Raw genomic sequence first — 6,411 nt, 5'->3', positions numbered from 1 at the left:
CTTCTGTTTCTTGGGGTGATAAACCCTGTGGTGCGGCAGGTACCAAACTTTACCATCGTCACGTCCGAGGTCTTTGCTGGGTACCTTCACGGCATAGCCCTTTTCAATGATGCCACCCAAGAATGCTGAGTACTCTGTATGGAATGTTGGATTCTTCACAAACTTCCACCTTAAGTTCAGAGCGCGCTGCTCAGCTACCTTACGGTTGTTGGGCATCTTCATGTCCTTGTTCCTCAGTGGCAGGGCAATGCTGTAATGTCCCTCCACAAGTCTAGCTGACTGTGAGGCCATGTCAAGGAACTGAAGATCTTCTCTGGACATCTCCAGCTTCTCATCTTGCTCACACTCAGGGAAGTACTGGTGACTCCAGAGTTCATCCAGTCTGGCAACTGAAATATGGTTGGCTGAAACCTGTCTCAGCCCACATGTTGTACTGTGACCAGTGTCTTCCCGGAGAAGTCCATTGATGGTCCAGCCAAGCCGTGTTCTTACAGCATATGGACCGTCGTCAACACTGGCAATGACCTGCCAGGGTTCAATAGCCTTGGGCGCATTAGTTCCAATAAGCAGTCCTATCTCTGCATCTATTTTCGGGAGTAAAGGCCAACGGGCAACTTTTTTGGGCAATATTGCCAGCAATATTGCTGACAACGATTGCCGGCAATATTTTCTATTGAAAAGCGGCAACTTTTCATTATCTGGGAAATTAGATCGATGGGGCAACACAGTAGGCAACTTTTCGGGATCCTCCAATCAGAATACAGATTGTAGTCATGTGACTACTTCTCTTGGCTGAAGAAAATCGACGAAGATGGCGGCCAATCTTGCCTGGAGCGAAGAAATGGAGAGGCAACTGATTTCATTTTTCTCAGGTAAATTGAATCATTAAAATGTGTTGTTCTCATGTATTATGAATATACATGTATTGTGAATTGTTTTTCAACAACTGTCATCAACTGTATTCTCAGCTATCTTTATTTATTAGCATAAGTTACTACTAATGTTTTCGTACGTTTCCATGGTTACCATGGGCTCCGTCAGTCATAAATGTATGCATAATTTGGATTAAATTAATTATTTGACGGAAATCTGTCAAAGTAACAGAACCTGGGTAATTAATATGACCCAATATTCATAGCTAGCACATTGAATAAGCGTAGTATTTACCTTAAAAAAATCGATGGTAGCTAGTATCAAGCTAGCTATCTAACGTTAGCTAGCAAGTACCTAACTTAGCTAGCTTAATTAACTCGCTTGCTGGCTGTGTGCGTGTGAGTGTGTGTGACTATGATGAAGCTAGCTAGGTGTGTGTGTGTGTGTGACTGATGAAGTAAGCTAGGTGTGTGTGTGTGTGACTGATGAAGCAAGCTAGGTGTGTGTGTGTGTGCCAGTCAGAGTCTGTGTTGAGGTCCCGATTTCTCTCCCCCCCCACATCACATCCCTCTCTCTCCATTTCATTTATAACAGAACACCCGTGCCTTTGGAAAGTGAAGCTTGAGGTCTACAAAGACAAAGACAGGAGGGACAGATGTATGGAGGCCTTGTGCAACCAACTAAATTCTGCACAGACAGAAGTTGTTGTCACAGGTAGGAAATTGAAAAGGGGCAGTTAATGATAACTTATAGGTCTTTTTAAATGGGTGCTCCTGTAAGTTTTAGCAACACGCTCGGTGGTGATGTGGAGTCCACATGCAGCCAAGGCAATATGCCCACCTAGCTATTTCTCTGTGAATAGAGTATCTTGCCTAATTTCCATTAAGAATAATACAACCAACCAAAATGAGCAGTTGGGTCACAGTATGCTCATCACCCCAACTACAGTACATTACTGAACATACACAAACAGACATAATGGGTGTGTCACATTATGTCATAGACGCAGACAGACAAACAGACACTGCACATTGACAGCTACAGAGGGGCTTTCATTTTTGGTAACGCAAAAGTAAATGTAACATGTTACTTTTCTCAGTAAGTAACATTGTAACGTAACAAGTTACTTTTAATGGAAGTAACGTTGTAATGTAACAAGTTACTTTTAAAAGTAATGTTCCCCAACACTGTTGGCCAGTAGCTTGGCACTAGGCCCAGGGCTCCAGGGTAATGAGAGTGGAGCTGAGTAGGCTGTATTAACTGTTAACTGTTAATTTTTGTTAACTGTATTAACAAAATTCACTTTAAAAGCTTTACGAAAATTCTCTCCTTATCCTTTGCAGTCGATATCATTAAAAAAAAATTCAAAAACATGCGGACAACCTTTCAGCGGGAAAATAAAGCAGCATCCAGTAAGCGGTCAGGCGATGGAGCAGATGACGTTTACATTCCAAGATGGAAATACTATAAAGACCTGCTTTTCTTGAAAGAAGGAGGAGAACCCAATGAGACCGAAGATAATATCCCATCCCAATCCCAACCCATCCAAATTGAAACCGCAACTCCACCCATCCAAATTGAAACCGCAACTCCAGACAAGACCACTTCCAAAAATGTAAAAAAACAAAAAACAGGGGACATCAGCAAAGCAGAGGTGGCAATGGAGTATGCCTTGGAGTGCTTGAAAAGACAAGAACAGAAGTCGGAGTCAGCACATGCAGGATTTTTAAAATATTTAGATGAGTGTCTGCAAGAGGTGCCGGTGGAGAAACTGAGGAGTGTGAAGAGGAAGATTATTGAAATTGTACATACCAATATAGAAGAGTAATCTCAGATAGAACTAGTTTAACCAATGAGTTTTTTTATTACCCATTTTATTTAAGTAATAACATACAAGAGAAAAGACTATACTGTAATTAATGTGTAAGACCCATGGGAACAGGTGTTTACAAATGTTCAATAAAATCTAACAAAATTTCATTTTATAATCACCTGTTCACTTGTTTTCATTACTTTTCTATGTGCAGTGTGAATTTGAATGAAAAATTATTTTGAATAAATGTGTAATAAATTAATTGAATAAATATAAATACATATAAATTAATTCAAATTAATTTAATCACTTAATTCCCCTTCCTTAATTTGAATTGGGTAAAGAAGTTATATGCTTTACTTCTAAAATCTATAGTATGTTGAGACCTTCATAGGTCATAGGTCAGGAACATCATGCACTACAAGGAAATGGCACTGTTCTGCCAACTGACTGCTCCATTTGTACACAAGTAGGAGGTAAACTCTTGTCTGATAGTTTTGGCATCAGTAGTTGGGTTTCTGTCATGAGTAGGTTCCAGCTGTAGTAGGCACTCTGGTTCTTCTTGCCAAGATCCTGGAATTACATCTCCAGTTTCTTGTTCTTTTTCAGTTACGTTGCCCATTGCCCATTGCCACCAGTGTATCAGGGCAACTTGAGTTGCTGGCAATGTTGCTGGCAATATTGCCCAAAAAAGTTGCCCGTGTATCATGGCCTTAACACCTGCTGAAGGTGAGGCCACTTGTCGACGTCCTCTTTTAACGGAATGTTACCTTTAGTTGCCGGAATGGTCTTCTGGGAGTATGTATCTGGGAGCCCCAGGAATTTGTTTCAGTCTAAGCTGCTCACTTCCAAGCCTGACACTATGTGACTTCTAACAATCTTTTTCTCCCCCATAGTCTTTAGTAAGATGCGTGTCTTTCTGCCTGTGAGGTTGAGTTCTTTCATTAGCTCCTCAGTACAGAAGCATGCGGTACTACCAGGGTCCAGGAAATCGTAAGTTGTTGTCACCCTTTGGCCCTTGTTGGTCTTGACTTGAACTGGAACTATTGCTAAGATGCTCTCTGTGTTCTCAGCACTTGTCACCCCACAAGTCGTTGTATCTGTATTCACAAAACCGCTTACAACTGACTCTGACAGTGTTTCCTCATTTTTGCATGACTCCCCTGCAGGCCTTACCTCATTGTTCGTAACATTGTTTTTGGCCTTCATGTGCAACACTGTAGGGTGTGACTGCGTGCAGACTTGGCAGCGCGTTTTACTCATGTGCCCCTGTTTCAGGCAGCTGAAGCACAGACCTTTTGCTCGTAAGAAGTCAATCTTCTCCTTATCATTTTCTTGCACTGTTCCATAGCATGTTCTTCACCTCGACAGAAGAGACAGGGTTTGGAAAATGCACAGACTTGGCTGACGGTGACTTTACTTTCTGGCTTAGACTTGAGACTTACTGCTTGGTTACTGGCGATAGTTGCAGCTGTGGTGAAACCTCTCTTGTTACCACTTCTCCTGTGCAACCTCTCATCCACTTTACCTTTAGTTTGGCTCTTAGAGGCAAAATCCTTTATGTTGCCAAACAGTGGGTGCAAGGCTTCCTTCACTTGCTTATTGACAAAGTCCACAAGGTCGTTGAACTTGGCTCTGCGATTTTCCCTGTCCTGAATACCACAGACTACACTTCTCCACCTTTCCCTCAACTTGTACGGGAGCTTGGCAATATCCCTTTAACATTGGTATGCAATTCACAGAACTCTCCAAACAGCCTGTTGAACTCCACCATTAATTTGGTTCGAATTACTGTTAAGTTATCATTGTCACCTTCGTCCATTAATTGGCATATTTGATTCATTTTACCAGTTAACTTAGCTAGCTTGGCCTTTCGTGAGTTAACTGCACGTTGCAACTTTTCCTCCATTGCCTTAGCTGTAACTTTCACCGCCCTAGCATCCACAACTGTAGCTCTATCTTCATTTCCGTGTTCCATTCTTCACGATAAAAACAGGCTTTAACTAGCTTAATGTGAAACGGTTCAGAGTCTGATAATTACTGTCCACAAAGTAGCATCGTTAAACAGCAAGAAACCACATATTTTTCCTTTACGATGATATGGGGCTAGTCAGCTAGCTAACTCATGGAATTACACAGCACGTTTATAGGGAGAGCTGCGAATTGAACTTTTACTCACGATCACTGTATCTTGAATTAGTTGTGATTCTTCTTTCCTTGCGGTTTAAAACCCTTCAACAAGTATCCATACATCCAAGTGGAGCTAGGTTTTCTTACGAATGTGGGGGTTGAAGCTCATCGATTGCCTTGGCTTACTCGTGTACGTTAATTTGAGATGGAAAAACTTCCACAGGACTCCGATGTAATACAAGATAAAACAAGTATTTTTATTCCACAGTTTTGTAGTATCTTCTTACAGGAATATTCAAAGTTAAGTTATCCAAATCAGCAAACCGTACTACGGTAAGAAAACCGTGTGGCTCGGTAGGTACTTGAGCTGCAACTGAACAACGTTTTTTATGAATTCACCTTTTTTACGAGCACCAGTGACCTACTTTTCTTAAAGCCACGGTAACCTACGTCACCGTTGTAACAGAAAGTTCACAGTGTTCCGTTTACAAAATATCATGCTTACATCGACATGAATAAATCAAATGATTATTAGCTTACCTTTAACAAATTACTATTAATTAACTTATTCAATTAAATCACTTTTTTTTATCTCAATTTACATAAACTATTAAACAAAATACAGACTGCGCTTATTTATCAAACTGAAACATATATAAATGTAACTTGGCTCCCACAGTTATGTTAAGCTGCGAAGAGAAATATATGAAAAAGCAAGCAAGCGTGCAAAAAGCGGTGTTATTGTGAAACTAATTGGGAGTGTTAAAGCGTTATAAGAGAGGTTTTTAAGAAAGCCAAAAGTAGAAAAAAGCACACGCCTTAGATACTTATCCCATTTCCTGTGATAAACAGCAGCAGTGCGTCTCTAGGTAGGTAGATGTTCACAGCTGAAGTCCGAGAATCAAAATGACCACAGCGTCCCTGTAAGCAGGGCGGAGTTAGGGAGGAGACACCGTTACGTTAGAGCATCGCCACCAAAGTTTCGAAGAGCCCATCAATCGTCGGTGACATTTAGGATTTTGGGGTCGCAGAAGTGACACAAAGTGTAGATGGGTAGGATACATCTGGTAATTGCATTTATGTCGGGAGATTCGTGCAGAAGGCGGGGTTGGGGGAGGACACAGGCACGCACGCACACATAAGCCGCCACCAAAAGTACCCGGAATTTTAGTCCCAGGAACTACTTTTCAAGGAACTAAAAGGTTCCTTCAGCCCACTGTTGTCTGCGTTTCCACCGCGGTCTAAAGTCCCGTGAAGATTAGGCAAATTAGCCCACTGACGTATGAAAAAGCGACATTGTCATCAGTCCATTTAACCCCATACTACCACCGAAGTAGCCTACATTATTTTCTAATAACCGGGACAGCCCGGAGGGGTTTATTCCACTTATATACAACGGGTTACCAACAATGACTATATATGGTTACTTTTGTATTTATTGATTTTTATCAATTTAATTACCTGAAATTGAAATATTCTTCCGCGGCCGTTTGGGCATATTTTATCGTTGTCAAGCAAAACTGTCGTTGGTAGTTGGACTTGGACCGTTCTTATGCAACAAATAGGATATAACAGGCCAATAGTCAGATTGTAAC

The 6,411-nt window shown here is 41.3% G+C and overlaps 1 long non-coding RNA gene across 1 annotated transcript; it reads left to right on the top strand.

Annotated features, from left to right (window-relative positions):
- The first annotated feature begins 211 nt into the window (after window positions 1-211).
- LOC135259568 (uncharacterized) lies at window positions 212-2,795 on the top strand. Its single transcript, XR_010331326.1, has 3 exons — window positions 212-872; window positions 1,468-1,587; window positions 2,217-2,795. It is a non-coding gene; the product is annotated as an uncharacterized LOC135259568 (long non-coding RNA).
- The last annotated feature ends 3,616 nt before the right edge of the window (window positions 2,796-6,411 follow it).

The sequence above is a fragment of the Anguilla rostrata genome, chromosome 7 (assembly GCF_018555375.3).
Source record: "Anguilla rostrata isolate EN2019 chromosome 7, ASM1855537v3, whole genome shotgun sequence".
NCBI lineage: Eukaryota > Metazoa > Chordata > Actinopteri > Anguilliformes > Anguillidae > Anguilla > Anguilla rostrata.
This window is presented reverse-complemented; position numbering and strand designations above follow the sequence as displayed.